General features: G+C 36.1%; 1 protein-coding gene and 1 pseudogene across 2 annotated transcripts in view; one reads left to right on the top strand and one right to left on the bottom strand.

Annotated features, from left to right (window-relative positions):
- The window catches only part of LOC309510152 (NACHT, LRR and PYD domains-containing protein 12-like), a gene marked incomplete at its 3' end in the record, with an annotated part of 757,492 nt that overhangs the window by 366,741 nt on the left and 363,565 nt on the right, over nucleotides 1-27,186 (bottom strand). The window lies entirely within an intron of this gene.
- LOC309510142 (putative inhibitor of apoptosis) lies at nucleotides 20,210-23,415 on the top strand (annotated as a pseudogene). The gene has a single exon. The product of its transcript is annotated as a putative inhibitor of apoptosis (transcript).

Genomic DNA, 27,186 nt, shown 5'->3' with positions numbered 1-27,186 from the left:
ACCACAGAGGAGTCTTCTGACCAAATTGTAAGTACCTTTTGAACGCTTACGGTTTAGGTCAGATTTGACTTTCTTTACCTTACCTGAGAATAATAAATAAATAGGTAAAAGGTGTTAAGAGTAAAGTACACACCGTAAAACAGTATTTAAGTCACCCTTCTCCTGAGTACTTTGCTCAGTGTTTCCAGTGCCATGACCAAGTCTAGGTCATTCTCTTGCTGTGCCTCTTTTGGAGTTATCTAAATCTAATTTGTGTACCTGGTATAGTTCCTTTGTTTTGTTTAATTGACTTTTGCTCTTTGAAATTTTGGAGTACTCACAGATCTTTTTGTGAACTTTTTTTCAAATTCCTTCTGGATTTACTTTGTGGACTTTTTGGATTTACTTTTTGGAACTGTTGTCAATCTATTTGTGGAAGTTTTTTGGAGTTTACTTTTTGGATTTATCCTAGGAAAGTTTGGACGTTCCTTTTCATCAAATACAAGATTTGAAGATATTTCCCAGAACTGTCATCTGGTTTTCTGCATTTGGGTTCACCTTTTGACTGTGTTCAAGTTTTCACACTAGTCCTAACCCTGTGTTTCTGACAGTATGAGCCATAAAAGCGATGTATAAATATGATACTCAACAAAAAAACACACATGCATGCATATACAAGTTAGCATCTGTTTTTTGTTGAGTATCACATTACACACACACACAAACACACACACACACACACACACACACGGCTTTTATGGATCATATATGCAATTTTTAACATAAAAAAAATGGTTTATTAATAATCAATAAACCCCAGTTGCTTCAGTCTAATAAATGTTTCTTACATTTACATTTATAAAAATAAAAACTTTCTGAGCAAAAGGACTTTACTTGAATTTTGTTTTTGTTTTTTAAGTATAAACTATCAATCAGAGGACAGAAGGCATGAAGAAGACTGTGTACACGATGTTTCTCAGCAAAGTTTTGGTCATATTGATCATTCATAGGCCCTAGAAATTAGCATATTAAATATGATACAGTAGGCTAATATATTCATAAACAGGCATTGTTCGACCGAATTTTACAAAGAATGTTTAAAGTTATGAGAGAATAAATGTTTTAAAATTGTTATTAAAATGTTGTAACACGCATTGCCAAACAAACATTATTTTTTCCAATTAATTTATACTCCCAAAGGGGAAACGTATCCTGGGAGATACAAACATTTACAGGCAGATTATGGAAAATGTAAAAATTAAATCCATAAAATTTCAACATAAATATAATAAGCTAACACTTAACAACAACTATTTAACACATGTATCACTGAAGGCGGTTTAGTTTGAGATCTTTCACTTTTGAAAAAGTATTAAATCTCCTGATAAAAACACAGGCGAAGAAGAAGCAGAAACATGCAATATCATATGTGACCCGTGCTGGCAAAATGAGTCAATGCGTACAGGATAATTCCGAGCTACAGGCAAAATGGTCGAATTTGAGGTGTTCACAAAAATGAGTTCATTAAGCCCTCATCTAGTGATCCCAAGGGTCAAAATACCAATTAAACATTTAAAAGTATCTTTATTTGTATGTTTTCCTTTGTCCATGAAAAATTCTGTTTTCTCTGCTCGCTTCTCGACGACTGTGCTTTCCCTCAGCACAAGTTTGGTATTGTTTTAAAACGTAGCAATCCAACTTTGTGAATATTAATAGCGAATTCTCGATGGCATGAGTCTGAACCAATGAAATGTGATTTTCAAACTCATACTGATTTAAACAAAATGATTTTACTCACATTGACTGACACATCCGAAGCGTGCCTCAAAGACGCCTCAGACAGCGCGTGATCCCGATATACTCTTATACCTACACAGAATTACAGTGTTTCAAAATATCTGTCTTGGCGAGTATTCAAGCAAACATAATCTGCTATGTCTTAAAGGTATAGCGGAGGATGTTTTACTTCCTGGTGGGTAACCTATACTATTGGTCCTCCTAATTGTCAATCATTCTGGTGAATCAATCAAACTTTTCAAAAAGTGGAGAGGGCGGGTCTTATCTAAAATTTGGAAAGATCCTCCGCTATACCTTTAAGTGAACATTTGGTTAACTGTTGGGGAAAAACAGCTGATGTGTAACATTATATTAGACCTGTGCAGTACAGTAGGTCTGAATATATAGGCTGTGTTTTTCATTAATTTTAATCAAACAATTGTGGTACCATGGGGGAAAAAAGTTGAATATATATTGTTCCTATAAATATTTGGTTTTGACTCGGTGGTGTGTGCCAAATGTGGTGTTATTTGGTGATTTTAAGGTATGGTTGGTAGATGATTTTGTTTTGGAACCTTCAGAAAACTTTAACCCGATTTTTCTCAAAATTGACTTTGACTATTAAAGTCAAACAGGTGTAGCTCAGTCATGAACAATTGCTCATTGCGACTCATTTTGCCAGAACGGGTCACGTATGTAAGCAGACGCAAATGTAAAATCAAAACTGCCTAATGTTACTTAATGAAATGTCGACGCAGGACGAGGTATAGGACTGTGAAGCTTTGGGGGTGTTGCTGGACTTTATCTACTCCATCTGTGTTTTGATCATCGTTCTGAATCCGATCCAGACGTAGTCTAAATATCTAATATCTAAAAATTCTTAAATCAAGATACATAAGCAATTTTTCAGTATACAAGACTTAACATTTTAAGTTATTTTGCTTCTCAAGTAAATTTATCTTCAATTAAGAATACAAAAAAGAAAAGAAAACAAAAATACTGAGAAAGAAATTTATTTTCTGCAGTGTAGCCCTAAAATTTACATCAGAGCATTTAGTCCAGGGTTCCTCAAATCCGGTTTTGAAGTGCCGCTGTCCTGCAGAGTTTATCTCCAACCCTAATTAAAGACGCCTGAACAAGCTAATCCATGTCTTCAGAGTTACAGGAAGGAGAGTTTTATCAGGGTTTGAGCTAAACTCAGTAAGGCAGCGGCCCTCCAGTGCTAGATTTGTGGAACCCTGATTTAGTCTTACAGAAGACAATAACATGTCTGACTATGATATACCGTAGATGATCTTACCCGAGTTTCTCCAGTTTACAGTCAGGATCCTTCAGTACAACAGAGAGAAGCTTCACACCCGGATTTCGCAGTTTTCTATTATTCAGATCCAGTTCTCTCAGTTGTGAGGGGTTTGATATCAGAGCTGAAGTCAGAGCAGCACAATCTTTCTCTGTGACTCCACAATCACTCAAACTGTAGAGAGATGAAAATCATACTTGGTAAACACTATGAACTGAAAACAAAAAGCAATAGAAAATTGAGAAAAAGTAGACAATTTGTAGATGGAGTAAAGAAAACACTGCACTTGGTCACCAATGGATGGCATTGTCTCAAAATTACTCAGGAACCTTGAGGTAATGGTGTCACAGATTACAATTGGAGAGAGTTAAGTGTGAATAAAAGACAAATGGGACATGGACTCAGGATAACAAACTCTCAGTGTGCAAAAGAACAAGATTCTGAACAGACACGACATATACAACATAAAATTAAACCAACTAACTCGTCGCTTTGCTCTAAATGTAAGACCGCATTCTTGGGCTAGAATTCTTGGCCTCCCTTGCAGGTGAATAACCAATAAACATGCTATATGAATTTTAAATTTTTTGTCCGTTGTTGCCAGGAAAACTACTTTATAAATCATTTGTAACATTAAACTTGTTTGTTTTAAATGAATCCTCATGTTGAAGACATTGGGTGTCAGGTGCTTTGACACAAGTTTGAGTCAGCTTGTATTGTTTCCCAATCACATCTCCCCGTCATTATTCACATCAATAAAATAGATTTAAAAAAATCAGAAAAACAATAAAATCAAGTATGCTGCCATATTGCTCCTATTACTGATAAAATAAATGTTTGTATGTAGTGTTGTCACGGTACCAAAATTTCAGTATTCGGTACCGATACCAGTGAAAATCCACGGTTCTCGGTACCAATTTCGGTACCAAAGCTTAATTTAGATTAAATTTACATAATTATATTAAAGTGTATATCACAAAGATGGAAACTGTAGTATTAAAAACACTTTACAATAAGATTCCATTTGTTAGATAACATTAGATAAAATGACCTAACAAAAAAAACAATAGTTATATACTGTCGCAATTATTCTCCTTTAGGGGTTAATTTAAAAATACATTTTTAAAATCAAAAGTTAACATTATTTCTGTTAACATTATTTAATGCACAATGAATGAAGTGAACAAACATGACCAATCAAGTGTTTTGTATTAAATAACATTCACAAACATTAATTAATGTTGTAAAAATATATTGTTCACTCAATGTGTTATGTTAGATAACGCATTAAATGATGTTAATGAATGGTATCTTATTGTAGCATTACCAAACTATACAGGAGATAAAATGTTTTATTTGACTTGACTATACTTTTATTTAATCCAAAACTGTATTCATATTTAACTTTAAAAGGGCTTTTTAAACCTGCTAAGAGTTATCCAGCCAAGAATAAGACTAGAACTGCTTTTCTGACGGACTGATATTAATGACGGCTTTTTATTTCTCATCTCCATAAATATATCTAGTAGTAAAGCTAATGCAAGGGCTAGAAATCAATGAATAGGCCTATGTCACACTTCCTCGTCGTCATGGAGAGCGCAGTTCGCACAAGCGTTTGTACTCCCGTGGCGTCTGTCGTTGCTATACATCCATGAACGCACATGGAAAAGCGAGCGCGCCGCTTCTATTATCAGCGCGCTTGCCGCGCACCATTTGAAATAACGTATCTGCACGCGCAAAAACATCAGCACCACATCAGCAGCAGCACCGCCGATCGCCATCAGCGCTTTTATGAAGAGGACGCAACTGCACGCGCTTCGGGCACGCACGCGCATCAAGTACCGGGTTTGAGAAAACCTGGTACCGTGACGTTTAAAAAAAAATTAGTACCGACTTGGTACCGAAGTACCGGGTCTTTTGACAACACTATTTGTATGTTTCTTAGATTTATGAGCTTTTTATTTTCTTTTGTTTTAACAGTAAAGTGATAGTTTTCACTGATACTTACTGAACTTTAATCACGGGCAGCAGCTTCTGAAGAACCTTCAGTTTTTCAGCTTTATTGTTTTCTCCAACAAATGTATTAATATCAAACTTCTCCAGACTCTTCTCTGATGTCAACAACACAAAAACTACAGCTGACCACTGAGATGAAGAGAGTCTGGCTTCACTTATTGTTCCAGATTTCAGATACTGTTGTATTTCCTCCACTAGTGACTGGTCACCCAGTTCATTCAGACAGTGGAACAGATTGATGGATTTCTCTGGAGAGTCAATGGTCCTGATCTTCTCCTTGATGTACTCAACTGTTTTCTCATTGCTGTCAGACTTTATTCTTCTTCTCAGTGTCATTAGTCCCTGAAGGAGAATCTGATGAGACTCCACTGACAACCCCAGAAGGAAGCGCAGGAAAAGGTCCAGATGCCCATTTTTACTCTGTAGAGCCTCATTCACGGCTCTCTCATGGAGCTCAGAAAATGAAACATGTTTAAACTTAACTTGAAACCAGTCCTTTAATACAAACAACAAATCTGGTTCAGAGACTGGGTCAAATACATTCCTGTTGTTGTTTGTGAAGCAGAGGTGCACATATAAAGCTGCTAGATGTTCCTGAACACTCAGATGAACAAAGCAGAAGACTTTCGCCTGATACAGGCCTGACTCCTCTCTGAAGATCTGAGTGCACAATCCTGAGTACACTGATGCTTCTGTCACATCAATGCCACACTCTCTCAGGTCTTTCTCATAGAAGATCACATTGCCTTTCACAAGCTGCTGAAAAGCCACTTTTCCCAGTTTGAGGATCATGTCTTCATCTGTCAGGTTCTTCTCATAGTCCTTCTCATGTTTGATGTTGGACTGAAGGATCAGGAAGTGTGTGTACATTTGAGTGAGAGTCTTGGGAATCTCTCCACTCTCTGCTTCACTCAACATCTTCTCTAGAACAGTGGCTGAGATCCAGCAGAACACTGGGATGTGGCACATGATGTAGAGGCTCCTTGATGACTTCAGGTGTGAGATGATTGTATTGGCCAGACTCTGATCACTGATTCTCTTCCTGAAGTATTCCTCCTTCTGTGGCTCATTGAAGCCTCGTACCTCTGTCACTCGATGGACACACTCAGAGGGGACGAGATCGGCTGCTGCTGGTCTAGAGGTGATCCAGATCAGAGCAGAGGGAAGCAGATTCCCCACAATGAGGTTCGTCAGCAGTACGTCCACTGAGGCTGATTCACTTACATCACAAAACCTCACATCACTCTGAAAATCCAGAGACAGACGACACTCATCCAGACCATCAAAGATGAACAACACTTTATATTTGTCACTGGATATTTCCATTTCTTTTGTTTCAGGGAAAAACACATGAAGAAGATCTGAAAGACTGAGTGTTTTGTCCTTCATCAAATTGATCTCTCTGAAAGGTAGTGGAAATATGAGCTGGACGTCCTGATTCTCTTTGCCTTCAGCCCAGTCTAGGATGAACTTCTGCACAGAGACTGTTTTTCCAATGCCAGCGACTCCCTTTGTCAGCACAGTTGTGATGGGTTTGTTTTGTCCAGGTAAAGGTTTAAAGATGTCATTGCATTTGATGGGTTTGTCCTCTGTTGCTGCTCTCCTGGATTGTGTCTCAATCTGTCTCACCTCATGTTCATTACAGATCTCTACACTGTCACCCTCTGTGATGTAGAGCTCTGTGTAGATCTCATTCAGGAGTGTTGGGTTTCCCTGCTTTGCTGTTCCCTCATTCAGACACTTAAACTTCTTCATCAGTTTTGATCTAAATGTGTTCAGGACTTCATGGCTGTAAAATTAAAATAACATGGTATTACATAAGTTAAATATATAGAGTAAAATGTTGTATTTGTTTACCTGTTTGTTTACTTTACCTGACACTAGCATCCCTGCTTTCATTAAAGTCCTGTAGTTGATTCATAGGCTGGTCATTCTTCTTACAGACGGGTTTTGTTACTGTTGAAGAGAATCAAGAATCAGACATATTGGTGGATTTGTTTTATATTACCTTAATAATTCACTGTCAACCTCCTAAAACAGATAATAAGTAAATGCACTTATTAATAAATCAACTGCTCAAGGCCACAACTGTAATAATACTAAAAACAAAAACTATTAAAAAAAAACGTTTGTCAAGACAAACTTTGTGTTAGCTTGAGAAAGCTTTTTATATATTGTAAATATTATATTAAAATAATATATTATTGATTGATTGCTTATAATTTAACATCATGTCAGTTGTCAGAGCTATTTTAATGGTGAGAATAAAAGTAGCAAAATATAAAAAGAGAAATAAACTAAAAACTAAATTTACAAATGTTTTTAAACTAATTCAGCCTCACTTAATTAAAAAAAAATCTATTAATACGAATCAACAGAATAAAAACAGAGTCCTAGAAGAGTTAAAACCATCGCGATTCCTTTAAAATCTGCTTTAAAGATAGTGGACTCTGTCATAAGAGGCATAAAGGAGGATCTTCAACTGATAACAAAACCTTGTGCCTATTTGGCAATATGTGCATATGATTTGGTCCCAGTGATTATCAGAGTAGAAACAATGTTTTCTATCAACAACAGGATTAATTTCATAAAGTTTAAAGGTCATATGATGCGATTTCTTGTTTTCCTTTTTCTTTAGTGTGTTATGTAGCTGTTAGTGCAAGTATAAGATCTGCAGAGTTACAAAGCTCAAAGTGTAAAACCTTAAGAGATATTCTTTATAAAAGTTATAAAGGCTCAGCCACGCCTTCCTAAAACTCTTCTTTCAAACTCGCCCCAACAAATCTAGGTCAGAGAGTGGGGGCAGAGTTTCATAAATAAATGTATACGCAAAGAAAGAAGGTGTAACTTTTGTTCTCGCTGTATTATTGTTGCCGCCAGCGCCGCCATGTCGTGGAGACACTGTGTTTTTCGCTGCGAAAGCCAAACTAATAGAGTTTGGCCTTCCAAAAGAGGACACAATTAGAAAACAATGCTTAAACTTTATTTACAACTGTTCCAGAACAGTACAACTAAAATATTCGACTGTGTGATGCGCAATTTTCAGAGGACTGTTTCCAGACCCTGCGATAGTACAAGGCAGGCCGTGCACAAAGCTGATTCTAAAAAGTGGGGCAATTCCATATTTGCTTGTACATTCTGGCGCTTCTGACTCACACACGTAAGTATGTTTTTTTTATATTTTAAGAATTTGCTACTGACTATTCAAAAATCTCTTTCATTCAAATATTTAAATGTCTTTAAGAAATGTTGTAGCCTACCTGAGATCAGTCTGTGTATCGTCATTCTTAAAATCTATTGGATGACCCATAGACCCGTCACTCCTCAAAGACACACAGCTGGGCGCTGGTTCTGATCTCTCCTGCTGAACTGAACTATAACAGAACAGATTTAATTAGTTTTTGATGATAATCATCATATGCAAGATCTTCATACTGTTTGGATGAAAAGCACCTGAGGAGGGTTTAGACATTGTTTTCAAGAAATTCATTTAAAACAGACATCTCTTTTATTATGGGCCTATAAAAGGTTATTTCATTTGGAAATATGTTCAGATGATATGGTCCCATGAATTGTCTGAGTGGAAACAATGTTGTAACTTTTGTTCTCGCTGTATTATTGTTGCCGCCAGCGCCGCCATGCAAAGATGATCGCTCATCTTGGACATCTGCATTTTCCGGATCAGAATCGGGCTCGAATTGATAAGGTAGTTCTGACATGATCACATGCCTTTATTGCTTCTGGAGCTGATGTTCCAAATATGGTAAGGGGCGAGACATTTCCGTCACACGCTTGAAGGGGTGGTTGATTATGATTTCACTTTTTTAACTTTAGTTAGTGTGTAATGTTGAAGACGAAGTCCTTAAAAAATGCTAATCAATGAATAGAAGATAACACATAAGCTACCTAAATTCATCAACTAACCATTCAGAAATGTACTGTTGCATTCTACATGTTGTCACTTCTTGAGTCTCTCCATTATTGTCTGACTCTGGTTTGAACATAAACATTGACATTTTCAGTGCATGTCTGTGTGAGGTAAAAGGATATAAAATATCTGTGGGGTATTTTGAGCTAAAACTTCACATACACACACTGGGGACATCAAAGACTTATTTTACATCTTGTGAAAAGAGCATTATACCACCCCTTTAAGGTTATCGGGCCAATCACAATGTACTGGCTAGCTGGCCAATCAGAGCACGCCACACTTTTCAGAACGATGAGCTTTGTAAAAATCAACGCATTTCAGAAAGGCGGGGCATAGAGAAGCAACAATAATGTACAGTATGTGTAGAATAATGAGTATGTTTGTTTTTTAACCTAAAACCGCATAAACACATTGCATTACACCAAATAATGTTATTTTTAGAACCGTAATATGACCCCTTTAATTGTATTACATTGATACCATCTGTTGGTCATTTTTGGAGGAGTCATTTTGGAGGAGGTTATAATGGGTTTGAGGTCAGAATATAGAATAGGGTATTTTTTTGAGCTCTGAATATACATGTAAGGCCACAGCAGCACTGCTGCACATCACCTGCAATTCCACAACGCCCAGGTACCAACAAAAAGGACTACAGTCCATTTAAAATGACCACAAAAGTTGGGTGTTTCAAATAATATAAGCATCTCTTTCAATAAAATGCTATTTATCTGATTCCAAGCCATGAAATTGGAACACTCATAGATATGTCTCTCTTGCATCAGGTGAAGACAATGTCTATTATGAATATCATAAATACAAAATACAAAACACCATAATATTAAAATGTTAATCATGTCTTTAAGAAATGTTGTAGCCTACCTGAGATCAGCCTGTGTATTGTCATTCTTAAAATCTATTAGATGACCCATAGACCCGTCACTCCTCGAAGACACACAGCTGGGCGCTGGTTCTGATCTCTCCTGCTGAACTGAACTATAACAGAACAGATTTAATTAGTTTTTGATGATAATCATCATATGCAAGATCTTCATACTGTTTGGATGAAAAGCACTTGAGGAGGGTTTAGACATTGTTTTCAAGAAATTCATTTAAAACAGACATATCTTTTATTATGGGCCTTTAAAGGGTTATTTAATGTATTAATTTAAAGTACCTGCAAACTGGAGAAAAATCTTCATCTCTGGATGTTTGTCTGTCATCCATGATGAAGCTGAACAGTTGAAACAGTCTGATCTCCACTGACTCTGGGTGGAAATGACAAACAAACACAAAACTAAAGTAATTAAACTTAATTAAACATCTTTATCATTGATCTGATCATGAGAGTTAGAGGTAAATAGATAATGACATCGATGCGTTCACTCAAAAAGGTAAAATCATCACATAGCCTAACTTACAGCACGATACACAAATCTTTTCCATCAAGTAGCTAGTACACACATTCCTGTCTACGGTTTTATAAAAGTTTCTGTGAAATACTTACTAATATTTTGTATCGGAACTTAGGAATCGACTGTCTGATTACATGGCGAAACATCAGCTTCCCTTTCAAGGGAACTCGAGCTGCGTCGAGACGCGGTGGGAACGCCCTGCGTGTTTGCGTCGTGAAGCACGTGTATAACCAGTCCAATGGAAAGACGAGACGTAATAGGCAGGTGAGATGGTGCTCGATGCAGAGCCAAATGGGAGGAGCTAGAGTTCTAGCTCACCCTTGCTGGATCTAGTGCGAGTTCAACCGTGATGGAGGAAGGACAAGTTTGTTTTGATGCGCAAGATGCTGGCATACATCATATTGTATTTTTCTCTAATATTTGTCGTGATTATGATTAAATATTTATCGTTTCTGTGACAAACGCGTAAACACCTAATAAGAACATTGCTCACACTGTGTGTGTGTGTGTGTGTGTGTGTGTGTGTGTGTGTGTTTCTAAAAACGGTTGAAACGTATCTAAGTAGCCTATTATTTTATCTTTATAACGGTTTCGTTGTTTTCCTCACTTTTAAAGCTGCTTTGGACAAAAGCGTCTGCTATGATTATGTAAATTACTAGACTTAAAAGGCAATGTGAAAGCTTAGATAGTGCACCCCTATTTATTTTTTGTCCACCGCATTTACGTGTGTGTTATTTGTGAATTAATCTAAATCATCTGATTAATTTATGAAATAAAAAATAATAAGACTATAGGTACCTAATCTGCCCTTTTTGTAATAGTAAAAGAATACTCCAACAGGCCAGTTCTAATTATTATTTTTAATTATATGTAGTTATTTATAAGTTATTAATTATATGTAGTTATTTTTAAATTAATTACACTAAAGAAATAAGAAATTAAAATTTCGCAAATAAAAATGTATATTTACTGTACCAAACACCACTTTCAATACACAATAGTCACCATACTTTATTAAACAACACTTTATTGGAGGACAAAGCATAAAGTTGATAAAGTAGCATAAAGAAAAATGAGATTCAAGATAAATAAAAATGTGTCTTCAAAAATACGTTAACATCATATGAATCCATTCACAGCTGCTGAAGCCACAACACGAGTGCCAGAGAATCATATTCAGTCACCTACAGAAAACAGATTTGATATTGTGTTGGAAAATAATGATTCATTATCACAGCAGTAGTATGTATAGGACACCATGTGTCAAAATGATTAATGAATTTGACCTTTGACCTTTTGGCAGGTTGAACTTCCGGTGACCTTATGATTGATGGGTTGAACTTCCGGTATGAGGTCATGGGATTAACCTTTGCCCTTCCTACCTATCGATCATGGTTTTTGACAGTTAGTTTTGAACTATGACCTAGCTAGTACTAAATCATAGTTTTGACGGTTAGTTTTTGACCTTATTAACCTTTTTAGCCCTAAATCATAGTTTTGCCGGTTGTTTGAACTTTGTCCCAGTTATGTGTGTGCGTGTGTGGTTATATGGTATGTGTCAGGCGTCCCCGGCATCGCCACCCACCCTCGCATTCCAGAGCATCGGGCACTGACATCTGAACATGTGCTGTTCGGTCACTGTGTATGTCACACAAAAACACATTCTATCCTTTATATTCTATCCTTTGTATAATTTATATAATATAAATGATATGATCTAAAATAATTAAACTAAGCTTGAAAACATTCAGTTTTAAAAGTATATAAATATCTTATTGATCCAATTGTTTTAGATGAATATAAAATAATTATCTTACATAAAACATTCTATCCTTTATATAATTGATATAATCTAAATTATATAATCTAAAAAACTAAAGTTGAAAACACACTGTTCCTTAAAAGTGTAAATGAAATGGTAATAAAAAAATATCTTGCTAAAACGTATATAAATGAAATGCTTATACAATATATCTTACTAAAATCTACTGAAACCAATTATTTTAGTTTTAGATAAACAAAAGAATAAAAAATCACCTTACATGTTTGTAAGTCTTGTTGGTCTCTGACTCAGCGATCAAGATATCAGGTGCTGAATTTATTTCAAAGTATAATCCTTTAAAGTTTAAAAGATATCTTTTTAAAAAATGTTTTAAATTGAATACACTATTAAAAGTTGTAATAATGTTTTTAAATGATTAAAAGTGGTAAAACAAAAAACACTGTGTTTCCTGAACGCCTCACCAGAGCACTCAGAGTGGTGCGTGCACGTGTCATCAGGGGCGCGTGTGCCTGCATCTATGCGTGCCTCCTCTTTCTGTGAGCTCTGACATCTGAAACAGGATCCCCCATCCACATTCCTGAGCACGGTGAAAGTGAGAATAATGTTTTATATTTCACAAAATAATATAAAATAAAATATCTTGCTAAAGTTGAAAAACATTCAGTTCTTTTTAAAATATTAAAATCTACTGAAACCAATTAATTCAGCTTTAGATAATCAAAAGATAAATAAAAATCATCTTACTTTATTTTAGAGAGTTGAATAAGCTCTTAACACATCAATGCCCATACCATTGATGTCCACAAAAAATGCAATGTATGAAACGGGTTCACGGAAATAAAAAAATCATCTTACGTGTTTAGAAATCAGGGCCCTCTGGCCTCTCTTTACACCAGCGGGGCTCTAACTCACAGATCAGAATGCTTCTCAAAGTAAAAGCCAGAGCACATCGTATTCCAGAGAGCATCAAGGCACTGTGATTAAACAATGTCACAAAATTACAATCAGTTAAATGTTTAGAGAGTTAAACAAGTTTATGAATGGGTTCACAATATTGTTTTACACAACTTGTTTACTGAATTCATATAGTCATTCCTGAATGACCTCACACTGCCTCAAAACATAGGGAGCACGCATCTATGTATGTGTGTCAAAGCAGTAAAGGAGCCACGCGCGTGTCTGTGTGTCTATGCGCGCATCCTCTGCTTTCTGACATCCCCCTCCTTCTGCTCCTCCACATTCCATAGGTAACAGTGAAACTGTGAAGTGTATCTCACACCAACTAAAGTTGAAAAAACTTTCTGTTCTTTATAAGTATATAAATGAAATGGTTATAAAAATATCTACTGAAACCAATTGTTTTAGAAAAACAAAAAGAATCAAATCCATCTTCCAATAACACATTCTATTCTTTAAAAGTATATAAATAATATAATATAAAATCACAGAGTGGTTCTCTCTCTCTCTCATTTAAAAGCATAACCTTAAAAGTTTCAATCAAATATTTAAAGTTTCAATACATTCATATCTTCTATTTATCTTTTAGAAGACTTATGTATGATATAAATGATTTTGTTTAACGGTGACCTAAAGTATAATTGTTATTAAACAATGTCTGTTCAAAAACTTTAGATTGTTATATCTCATTTATATCTTATATCTCATTTATATGAAAAGATTCAATCAGCATTTTTTGTCCATGCGGGGGTTTCAATTTTTATGGCTTTCCATAGCTATAATGATGTTTGTACCGTAACTGCATATTCTATCATGTACACCTAAACACAGAAAACTACATTTTCAAAAAAATGAAATAAATAAGTAAATCATTTAATATCATTTTGCGCACACACACGGTTCCAAAAAATAAACGAATTTCTATTTTAAAATTAAATTATTATTAATATATATATATATACATATAACCAATAAATAATAACATATACTACTAAAATGTAAACAAAGTTTTAGCTAAATAATTAAGTATATAAATAAAAACACCTTACATTCCTGAGGTGAGAAAGGGGTTTCCTATTATCAGACTAACTGAAGTTGAAAAACATTCTATTCTTTAAAAGTATATAAATTAATTGTTTATAATATAAAATCACAGAGTGGTTCTCTCTAACATAATGATTTTTTAACTGCATATTCGATCATGTACACCCTAAACATGTACACACATGATACTTCGATCATGTACACCATCACAGAAAACTACATTTTTAAAAAAAATGAAATAAATAAATAATTTAATAAAATGTAAACAAAGTTTTAGCTAAATAAAAACACCTTACATTTCCAGAGAGGCGAAGTAGTTCTTTATGCAATGATAAAAAACAATCCAAAAAAGCAAATAGTTTAAGTTGTCCTATAACAGCCCCAGACCCTCCCGGTGATAAACTACAGTGTGAACTGAAGCTTCAGGATATAGGGCGACATACCAGATGAGTCTCGGGGGGACAATGTCGCAGTAAATCTAGTCTGCATTTCAGAGCATACTACATCCAGAGTTTATACTAAATTCATTTAAAAGCATAACCTTAAAAGTTTAAATCAAATCTTTAAAGTTTTATTAAAACCATATCTTCTATTTATCTTCTTAGAAGACTTAGGTATTATTGTTACTAAACAGCGTCTGTTCAAAAACTTTAGATTGTTGAAAAACTGTGCTTAGATCATAGATCTTTTGTCCATACAACATGTTTGTCACAATGTTTTTAAGAAATCCGAGGACTTCACGTTGCTCTTATTTAGACAAAGTTGTATCATTTGGACAATCACCACACAATTTGAGAGACGCAATGTGTGATAAGTAAAGTTGGTCTTGAGCGAATATTTAATCTTACTGGTAGCTATGATCTATTACACGTATAAGATCATTTTAACTTGTATCTCCCGAACTACCCTTAATCAGTGCGGAAACACACAAGGTGAAACCCTTTACTGAGAATATACTATCGGTTATCTACTCAAAATATATGTAGAAGTTTCAAATGTTAGCATTTGTTGATGGTGGTCGCATGAACAGACTTTGGGGAGAGCTATAGCAGAAAGCATGCCCTTTGACCTCCTCAATTTTGGAGTCCTCCCAAAAGAATTTCTCCCATCTAGCGATTCTCCCATCTACTCGCTTTTTGCAACTTTGGTAAATGTGCCAAGAAGCTATGACAACATGTCTTCCAATAGCACATCATCGAGTTTAACTATACATGTTCTACCGTTATGCTGCCTATATAATGATTTACACAACCAAGCAATGAAAAAAGCTTGTCATTTAGACCGTAACTTTGACTTACCTGTCGAGAAGAAAGCAGGCAACTTCCCTTTTAAAGTCTTTCTCCTTGATTAGCTCTTTCCACCTGGGAAATGTATTTATTTACATCCCGATCAATTAAATTTCTGCTTTTGGGCGACGAGGATTCCTTCTCCTGCATAACTTTGATCCTGCATAATAATTTACCGTGCAGTGCGGCCTTTCAAATGTGCCAGGGGCAGTATTTTCAAATTTTCATCCAGGCTGCCCGGGTTCGACTCCCGGTATGGGAAGACAATTTTTTTATATATTGCCAACAAAATTCAAGTTATTCAAGTTCATCAATAATCATTTATAGTCTTAGAGGCCTACACGAACTGCAGAAACAAGCAGAAGATATGTAAAAACTCATAAATGCTGTTTCAGTACTGTATCATTTTTCACAAATACAATTATATTGAATTCAGAAAATTTCACTATGGAATATTTACTTTATCATAATTTCAATTTAGTATGTCATCATCTCATAATTATGACGCATAGTCATCATTTTAATTTCAACTTTTTAAGTCATAATTTCGACTTGTCATAATTAAAAAATTGTCAATTACGCCTTTTTAATGTAATACTTAAAACGGTTTTAAGTCATAATTTGGTTGTTGACTATAGTAGTGTTGCACCTGCATGCCCACTAACTCACTTGTGAGAGTCAGAGTGTGTAAAGTAAACTCTCATTAGTGTTAGTAGAGTATTAGTAGACTGGTAGGGTTAGAATAAGTAATATTAGAATAAAATATCTGTTGGGGGGCATCACAATAAAGAGTTAATGTTTAATGAGTTAAATGACAACATACCATTTTTCAACCGAGCGAATCTGCACATGAGAGGCCTTCACAAGTCATAACTTCAGGGGTAGGTCAGTTGGCGAAAACACTGCGTGTGTAAAAATCAAATACTGTATTACAGTTTTTAAAGTTAGAATAAAAAGTTAAGTGTCACAAAGTCTGGCACAAGGCCATTAACTTGTTCTTTTTGCTTATTTCTACAAATATCAACCTGATAAATATGGACTGAATACACGATTAAACGATTATTTTTAAGAAAAAACAGTGATTTGATGGCTAAGTTTCAGGAATAGTGCAACCACGCAATGTTAGATTTCTCTAATTCATCTCACTCACAACGCACAACTTTGTAAATAAACATTTTCAAACTGTAATTATACCATATTTTATTCATATTATGTTGATTTAAAGCTTTTTGTTTGTTATTAACTAATACCTACTAACATCCGGCACAATCTGACCCCAACATCTGACCCCAAATAAACAGATAATGCAATGTTCGCAATCTACAGTTAGATATTCTCCTACTTAGTATCTTTGGGTGTATCTGTGGCTGTATTTTGTCACACCATAGTGATGCAAAGTTCCACACCCTATGGACTAACTAAAAAAAAAACTAAAAAAAAACGTATACATAAATATATATAACATACACAAAACATTTCTTAACTAAGCAACTGTTTCTTAAATGATCAGACACTCACCGCACTGATGTTAACATCACCATATATTGTCTTTTCTACCATGATTGGAGCAACTATTGTCCCACCATTCTTCTGGTTAATTGTGAAGTTAAGCTGATTAGGGTTCTGAATGAATGGCTGTCCGAATGATGTAGAATTATTATGCCATCGTTGCGGAAGGTTGTTAGGCTGATGATTTGTCATGTTTCCAGAATGTGTTTGAACGCTCAGCGTTTGAACGTCACCATCTGTTACAAAAATGAACAATTAAATCCACAACCAAAACCATGTAAACATTATAGTAAAGCTTATTGAGAAACATATTGACTACTAACAAAGTAAATTATAAATCTTTTCCTACGTTTGATATTCTTTTTTCAGATTTTTTTCACTATGGACTTGATCCTTTTTAATGCTGTTTTCTCTCCATATTTATTCTGTAGTTCCTCTACTGTGTCTTCCAACCTCCCTGTTGTTCTTCTCCATGTTAACCAAAGACAAACAGTTAGAAGAATAAAATGTACAGCAAAAATAAAGTTAACATAAAATAAACACATTCATACACCAGTTCAAAGTCAATGAACCGGCTGATGCTGCAGTGTTAGAGCAGATGGACGGTGAGCAGACGCACAGCAGGTTAAAGGTGAACTAAGTAACTTTTTTTACCTTAACTGAACAGCTTCGGAGTCATTGGAATGGTTATATTACTTATTTCGGGTTGAATGGTGGTCGTTTCGCACCCCCCTGGTGCCCGTGAGCGGAAAATCCGCACTTGCAACTTTGAGCCGGCGGGCCGCCGGCCGCTGCGTCAGGAAGTCTCGCGTGATATCAGGTCTCGTGATGTAAACATTTGCTTTACGGCCAAAAGAAATCTGCTAAAATGCGGTCATTATTGCGCTCCCTCACGCTGTCCGAACCCGAATGAAGAAGACGTTTGAAAGAATGTCCCATCTGCTTTGATGTCGTTGATCTACTAGCCTCTGGTGTCTGAGAATCACCAACGAGTTTTTACAACAGTGTTGTCAAATATCTATTCCGAAGCTGTGGGGGGAGCTCTAGAGAGAAACCTGCGAGCAAAAAGCGAGAATACAGCGAAGAAGTCCCGAAGCTACTGAGTGCTGCTTTAAACCAGAGTTAAAACAATAGTCTATGTTAGGACAATAGTATCTGAAAATTGCTGATAACGGTCATAAAGTACGAGATAAGGTGCAAGTAGCTAAACTAAACATTTCATATTTGACAGAAATGTTTTGAGAAATGTTAAACAACGACAAAAATTTACAACTTTGACAACTTTTTCTAATTTCACCATTTTGAACTTAAAATAGGTCTATATAATACATGGGATTTAATGTGAGAGGAGAAGAAACAAGCCATTTTCATCATATTAGGCATAAGATTAATAATGAATGTGTACATATTGTGAATTAATTTAATAAACATGTTTACCTAACATTCATAGCCTTCAGGAAATTAAGGCTAGACAAAGTTCCTTTTTGTGGACAAAGTGAACTTTGGAGCGCTTAAAAGTGTGGGGCTCAAAAATAAGTGTCATTTGGAACTCTTTTATCAAAAAATATGTTGATAATGATTAGTTATGCCAAATGATAGTTTGGCATGTATGGGATTGTGTGTCCATATGCTAGTGAGAGAGAAATACTTTTATTATAGAAATACCTTTTTTATTCTATTCTTTAATCCACACATAAAATAGTTTTTATACCTGCTCAAGTACTTCTTGATGAGTTTCTTCAGCGAATCTTCTCAGTCAGATCGTCGCAAGATCTCAGGAATCCTCTCACACTGCTCGTGTTCACGCGCTCCATCGCCGCACTTGTGTGTATGACTCAAACGATTCAAACTTCCATAATGCGCGCCATAACAACAGCGCGGAGATGTGAAGCTTTCCTGATGACAACCCCGTACATTCTACACAACAGGGTGGGCGGACCCCAGTCGTTGTCCTGATAAATATTTCAGGACATTGCACGCTCTAGCTCTACTAGCCTCGGACTGCTGCGCCACTGCATCATCTCATTGATCAAAGCCCGGTTCAACAGTTTGCCTGACGCAAACTACGCTTCTGACCCTGGACGACTGTGCCGCAAGGACTCAGGAGATTCCAGGAACATTCCAGGAACGAAAAGTTGGAAAAAAAAATAGAAAAGTTGAAAAAAATGGCGACGCAAAACCTAAAGGAGAGCGACTCCATGTCGAGTTCTGGCGATGCGGGGCACAAGTATCATCCGCCGTGTGAGTGCGCCACGGGCAAAGAGTGTCGTTTAAGAGAGGCGTTGGTCTGTATGTTTAAAGATCATTTTAGAGGCCAAATGGTTGGCTTGATGCACAGGATCATCGATGCTGCGTGTGATATGAAAAACGATTGTGCGCAGGATACCAAACGTGTGACAAATCTCAAAAATGAAATGGATGACGTAAGAGGCTTGGTAAAGTCATGGCCTGATGTAACCCCCATGTTTTTTAACACCAAAGAGCTGATCGGCGTAATCCTCAGAAAAGTTCTGGATGTGTTGCGTGAATGTAGTGACGAATTCCAAATCACAGAGATACTCGCTATTTGTACATTCGTAACGGATCTCTGTGTGTCACTGGTGTCAAAAAATGCAAAAACTGACGTTGGTGAATTAGTTGAAAGTCTGGTCAGCTACATCGTAGAGCAAGACATGATAGCCTGCGGATATTTTCTATTCTGGTTAGACCATCTGTAAATGTCGTTTTACTTTTTGTACGTAATGCCGGGTCATCATTTTCTTCACTACTTCAATGTATACTCGAAAGTATAATGTTGAAATAAAAATTTCTGGTTAAAAAATGTCTGAGCTCATAAAAATAGTATTATAATAATAATAATAATATTTAGAATAATTAAAAATAATACATGATTTAAAAGATTAAATATTTGTTTTCTGCATTTTAATTACCGTATTCCCGAGGCGGCAATACAGTTGTATCATATCAAATGATACAACTAATTTGCCTGCTGTGTACAGAACATAAGAAAAGACATGGTGTTGAACAAAATTCGATTTTGTTCTCGTTCTTTGTTCTCATTACATTTTTTAATAAGATTATGTGTTCTGTCATGGACGACTAGACACTAGTCCAGCAGAGAGAAGGGCTTGAGTGGACACGCCCTGCGGCCCCATTTTTATGTCTTCATCCAGAGCCTTCATCAAAAGTGCCTTTTCCCCGCTTCGCAAAGTAGCCATGCTACAGCTTTCCACCCCTGCAACACCCGTAACATCGACCACCACGGCATTCGTTTCAGGCCAAATGGAGGAGCGGGTGGGTTACTTAAACCTGGATATGTCTCACCAGGATATGTCTCACCAGCGCCCTCCGGCTTGTCAGAATCCTGGCATGCGTCGGGAACAGGAACGCCTTGACACCTTTCAGAATTGGCCTCTTGCACCAGTATCTCCAGCCGAGCTTGCCAAAAGTGGTTTCTACTACCTTGGTCAGGGCGACAGAGTGGCTTGCTTCAGTTGTGGAGGCCAGCTTAGCAACTGGGAACCGGGAGATCAGGCAGTATCAGAGCACCAGAGGCATTACCCCAACTGCCGCTTCGTTCGAGGTGACTGTGCAGATAATGTACCTTTATCTGGTGGCGGCCTTTCCAATGGATCGGCAATGAAACAGTGTGAGGAAAGGTCGCTCACATTTGTCAACTGGCCCTCAAGAATAACCGTTCGACCAGACCAATTGGCTGAGGCTGGTTTTTACTATATTGGTCGTAATGATGACGTGAAGTGCTTTTGTTGCGATGGTGGACTCAGATGTTGGGAGTCTGGTGATGATCCATGGGTAGAACATGCCAAGTGGTTTCCAAGATGTGAATACCTGTTGCAAGAAAAGGGCCAAGAGTTTGTTCGTCAGATTCAAGCAAGATTTCCTTGTGTTTGAGCAGCTATTGACTAATGGAGACTCAAGAGAATTTGTTGATCCATCTGTTGCACACCTGGGTCCTGGAGAAGATGCAGTGATGATGAACAATCCTGCGGTGAAGTCTGCTTTAGAGATGGGATTTGAGCGTGGCCTGGTGAAGCAAACCGTTCAGAGCAAAATTCTCCCAAGTGGAGAAAATTACAAAACCGTTCAAGTGTTGGTGTGTGATTTACTAAGTGCAGAAGATGAGAAGAGAGAGGAGGAGCGGGAAAGTAAGTTTCTTACTTTTCTTAAGAAACATCATCTTGCCGTGTCACAGCGCCTAAAAAGTGTGCAGAGCTTAATGGACCATCTTCTAGAGGAGAACGTCATCTCACAGAAAGAGTATGACATTATTCGTAACTGCGCTACAGTCAAGCAGCAGACAGGGCCGCTCATTGAGTTAGTCCTGTCGAAAGGAAATGCAGCGGCAGAGGTCTTCCGCAACTGGATCAAGAAGAATGATGTCTGCCTGCTGAGAGAACTGATGGCCCAGACAAATGAAGCTGCATCACCCAGTCAAGATCTTTCAGACTTGCCTATGGAGGAACAGTTAAGAAGACTTCAAGAGGAGCGCACATGCAAAGTTTGCATGGATAAGGAAGTGAACATTGTCTTCATGCCCTGTGGTCACCTAGTTGTGTGCAAAGAATGTGCGCCTTCTCTGCACAAGTGCCCGATATGTAGAGGCTTGGTCAAAGGAGCTGTCCGTACTTTCCTATCATAAAGTTTTCCTATCATTTGGATTTAACTTGATGCATAAAAACAAAGGAGAAGTTTATTATTTTCACTCGATCCAGTGACAAACAGTTTTTGGATTTACAAACATTTAGAAAGTAGTTAGGATGTATTTCATTTTTAAGTTCATTTTACCGACTATTGTTAAAGTTCATAGACCTTTAGCGTATTGAGTTAAAACGTGATATCCATATCGCATCATTACCGAATTCAGGGGTGTTTAATAACTTCAATAGCACCAGCTGATTTAAGTTTTTCTTCAAACAAAAGTCATTTTCTACATGTGTTTTGTTGTATGCACAGATTTTGATGATCCTTGTCTTTGTTTCGGGGCATTTTTAAAACATAGAACCAGAGAACAGAGAACCTTGTGCGGCATATCGGCATAAAGGGTTAAAATATACATTTTAGCACTGGATCTAGCGATCCAATTCATGTGAAGACTGTCGTATATGAACAAAGAGATATATAACAAATATGATATCCGGGGGAAAGTGTAAAGAAAACGCCATACAAAACATTACAATCAAACCCGACAATACGATAAGTGTTACGCTAGCGATGTTAAACAGTTTCAAAACAGGATGTTTCAGAAGAAATGCAAACAAAATCTTTTAAACAAAGTCTTGTTTCAGAGTCGCTATGCTCCGGTGAAAACTATGTGAACTTTGATGATGCCGAGAACAATAGCGCAGTTAAACATGCGGTTCAGTATAAACAAGAATCCAATTCCAATACGACTGTGCTTGTTTCACATATAACTATTGATTGTTAGATATAATAGTTAGATGATTTATCTAACCATTGAAATTTACGATATGTTAAAACATTTCGGCATTATGCAGAATAAAAAGAAGATCATAAAAAGAAGAACAATTATTAAGACACAACGTCTGTTTTCTGGACCGGGCCTAAAAGACGGATGCCTAAAAGTATTGGTGGGGCCAGAATAAAAAAATGAATCAACCCTCCCTTCACGTAAAAATACCACGTATCAACCGTAATTCATTAGCTTAACTGTTTTTTATTGACACACACAAAATAATAACAAAATAAGTGTAATAGTTAGACGAGTTTGAAGTGTAATACTCATCTTTGACGTCGATGTTTCGTAGACATAGCAGAAAGATTCACTCTCATACTAAACACTCTCGTGTAGAAGGACCTATAATGTATAGGATACATTCCTATATGAACATGTTTGACCACACTCTGAGACTATGTACTTTTTGCAAACTGTACAAAAACAAGATCCATTCAAAAGCTAAAACTGATCACTATAGTGGCTTTTCTGTATTTGTTTTAAATGGCTCATGATGATGAAGAATTAGAATTTACTTTTGTGCAATTTTATCAGCAGGTTTTACCAAAGTGTGAAACTTTTGTTTAACAGCCTCAAGCTTTGATGAATATGCCTCTCTCAGTGCAATAGTTTAAGTGTAAAACAGCATGCACTTTGTGTGATTCGTAGATAGTCTTTCTGTTTGACTAAGTTGATACTTCATTTAGTGCAACTTTTCCCTCTATCGCTTAAATTATTAATGGCCATTTATTTCTATAAACGGCTCTCAAAGAAAAGTCTTCACCTAAAACACATAAAACATGTGAAACAGTGTCGCCTGCTATCTGAACAAGATGACTAAATCTAGCGGAGTAATAAAACCATCATTTGGAAACTTTTCTTAGCGAATTGGTCTTTGAATCTTACATGGACATTCCTGTATAAAGATGATGTTTTTTAGTTAGTCCAGGGTGTGGAACTTTGCATCACTATGGTGTGACAAAATACAGCCACAGATACACCCAAAGATACTAAGTAGGAGAATATCTAACTGTAGATTGCGAACATTGCATTATCTGTTTATTTGGGGTCAGATGTTGGGGTCAGATTGTGCCGGATGTTAGTAGGTATTAGTTAATAACAAACAAAAAGCTTTAAATCAACATAATATGAATAAAATATGGTATAATTACAGTTTGAAAATGTTTATTTACAAAGTTGTGCGTTGTGAGTGAGATGAATTAGAGATTAGAGAAATCTAACATTGCGTGGTTGCACTATGCCTGAAACTTAGTCATACACTTCTAAACTAAATATTATCATGGTTTAGTTGTATTTCAAATCACTGTTTTTTCTTTTCTTAAAAATAATCTTGTTTAATAATCTCGTGTATTCAGTCCATATTTATCAGGTTGATATTTGTAGAAATAAGCAAAAAGAACAAGTTAATGGCCTTGTGCCAGACTTTGTGACACTTAACTTTAAAAACTGTAATACAGTATTTGATTTTTACACACGCAGTGTTTTCGCCAACTGACCTACCCCTGAAGTTATGACTTGTGAAGGCCTCTCATGTGCAGATTCGCTCGGTTGAAAAATGGTATGTTGTCATTTAACTCATTAAACATTAACTCTTTATTGTGATGCCCCCCAACAGATATTTTATTATAATATTACTTATTCTAACCCTACCAGTCCACTAATACTCTACTAACACTAATGAGAGTTTACTTTACACACTCTGACTCTCACAAGCGAGTTAGTGGGCATGCAGGTGCAACACTACTATAGTCAACAACCAAATTATGACTTAAAACCGTTTTAAGTATTACATTAAAAAGGCGTAATTGACAAAAATTGTAAATTATGACAAGTCGAAATTATGACTTAAAAAGTTGAAATTAAAATGATGACTATGCGTCATAATTATGAGATGATGACATACTAAATTGAAATTATGATAAAGTAAATATTCCATAGTGAAATTTTCTGAATTCAATATAATTGTATTTGTGAAAAATGATACAGTACTGAAACAGCATTTATGAGTTTTTACATATCTTCTGCTTGTTTCTGCAGTTCGTGTAGGCCTCTAAGACTATAAATGATTATTGATGAACTTGAATAACTTGAATTTTGTTGGCAATATATAAAAAAATTGTCTTCCCATACCGGGAGTCGAACCCGGGCAGCCTGGATGAAAATTTGAAAATACTGCCCCTGGCACATTTGAAAGGCCGCACTGCACGGTAAATTATTATGCAGGATCAAAGTTATGCAGGAGAAGGAATCCTCGTCGCCCAAAAGCAGAAATTTAATTGATCGGGATGTAAATAAATACATTTCCCAGGTGGAAAGAGCTAATCAAGGAGAAAGACTTTAAAAGGGAAGTTGCCTGCTTTCTTCTCGACAGGTAAGTCAAAGTTGCGGTCTAAATGACAAGCTTTTTTCATTGCTTGGTTGTGTAAATCATTATATAGGCAGCATAACGGTAGAACATGTATAGTTAAACTCGATGATGTGCTATTGGAAGACATGTTGTCATAGCTTCTTGGCACATTTACCAAAGTTGCAAAAAAAGAGTAGATGGGAGAATCGCTAGATGGGAGAAATTCTTTTGGGAGGACTCCAAAATTGAGGAGGTCAAAGGGCATGCTTTCTGCTATAGCTCTCCCCAAAGTCTGTTCATGCGACCACCATCAACAAATGCTAACATTTGAAACTTCTACATATATTTTGAGTAGATAACCGATTGTATATTCTCAGTAAAGGGTTTCACCTTGTGTGTTTCCGCACTGATTAACCCTCTGAGGTCGAGAAACGCGCCCACGCGTTTTGCTGGATTTTTTTCACATAGCAGCAACATAAACTTAAAAAAAACCGTCATTTATGGTCATATAAATAAAATAAATACATGATTATAAACTATAGAGGGTCTTCTTTTTTTGTGTACACTCACATTAACATCAAAACCTTGTTTTTATTTTTAAATAAATAAAATAAACAGGGTGCGCTTTCAGCTCACTCTGTCTCCGCAAAAATCTTTCTGAAACAAGCCTGGAAAACTCAGCGAATACTTATCACACAACCATGAAACATGCGTCTAAAGAAAGCTTTAAATTTCTACTTTAAAATAAAACAGTTCACATTCAAAACAAATATTCTCCTGCAATGTAATCTGTATGAAACTAAAGAGAAGTACAGTTTCTCCCGTCTCATCTAATTATCTGTAATTAGTTCACGCCCTCTCGCAGAGCGCGCTATTCATAAGATAATGTGCTGAGGTGATATGCAAAATAAGGTAAACGCCCCCTGAAATGAGTTCTATTTGAATTGTCTAGGCTATGCTTTATAAAGTAGGAGAGAGGCTTCATGCAGTCTGTTTTATTTCGTTTTTAATAGTTTCGTTTAAAATAACACATTTCGAGCTTTCTATATATTTCTCTGGTATTTTAGGCAAAGCTTATGAGTTTGGGTTCATTTATGAGGCCTCCAGTTCCTGCTATTTTTAATTCTTATGTTTTAAATACAGGCATTTGGTTGATGAAACAACTATTAAAATTAAGATACAATTAATACAAAACGAAATTCACTTTAAAGAAAGGCTTTATACAAAAAATAAACTTGATGAAATGGTCAAAATCTTCTCTGCCCACTCCATTTGTCTCGCGATTGCGCATGATCTGACTCATGCTTTTCACTTTTCATATAATCAACATAAATGAAATAAAAAAAAAATTATGATTTTATTTAAACCTAAATATGAACTAAATTGTTTTATTTAATTTTAATGACTAGGCTACAACACGTAGGCCAATTAGCCTACAGTACAGAGAAATTAGTTGACAAGCTATTTTAAATAAATGTAGGCTACAGATTTTACTGGTTGGACCATTTCCATACTTTCCATTCAGAGTAATTTATATTTAAATGAAGAGTGCTTGCAAATATCTATTGCAAATGTGTGTATGTGCTGAAATGTGTAAATATGCCCAGCTGATGAATTGCAAATGTGTTAATGTTTGCGTTGTGCTATCTCCGTAATGGCCTATTGACACACAATATATGCCTACAGCACGTGTCTACAATTATTTGCATCAGTTATTCATATAGACTAATGGTAATATACTTTGAAATATTTATGTTATAATAGTTTTCAACTTTTTTTAAAACAGGAATGCTGCATCTCCTTCATCTGCAACTCGGAGGGCGCGCAGCAACACAGTTGAACGTCAGAAAGAGTAAGTACATATTTACCAATGTTTGTGCAATTTTGTTTATATACTTATTACAATATGAGCCTGTATGAGTTTATTTATTTTTTGAGGTTGGTTGATAATGTTACATATTTTTTCTTTGTGCTATCTTATCAGCATGCTAATGCCCATCAGTTGTGCATGTGCTGGAATAGTACTCTATATGATAATAATAGTTTTCAACTTTTTTTGAAAGGAATGATGTAGGTTGCTCACTCTCACCTCTCACTGCAACTCGCACTAAGAGGGCACGCTGCAACACAGACAGAAATCAGAAGGAGTAAGTACATATTTACCCACTATTTTACAGATGTTAGACCAATTTTGTTTATATACTTAGAAATGCTACAAATGTACATGTGCCTGTGTGGATTGCCAGACACTAGGGGTGGGCGGTATGACCAAAATTCGGTTTCACGGTATGACTAATTTTATTTCACGGTAACGATATATTTCACGATATAGTTATTTATAGTTGTAGTTGT

Source organism: Leuciscus leuciscus (assembly GCF_965113295.1).
Source record: "Leuciscus leuciscus genome assembly, contig: SUPER_11_unloc_3, whole genome shotgun sequence".
Classification (NCBI taxonomy): domain Eukaryota; kingdom Metazoa; phylum Chordata; class Actinopteri; order Cypriniformes; family Leuciscidae; genus Leuciscus; species Leuciscus leuciscus.
This window is presented reverse-complemented; position numbering and strand designations above follow the sequence as displayed.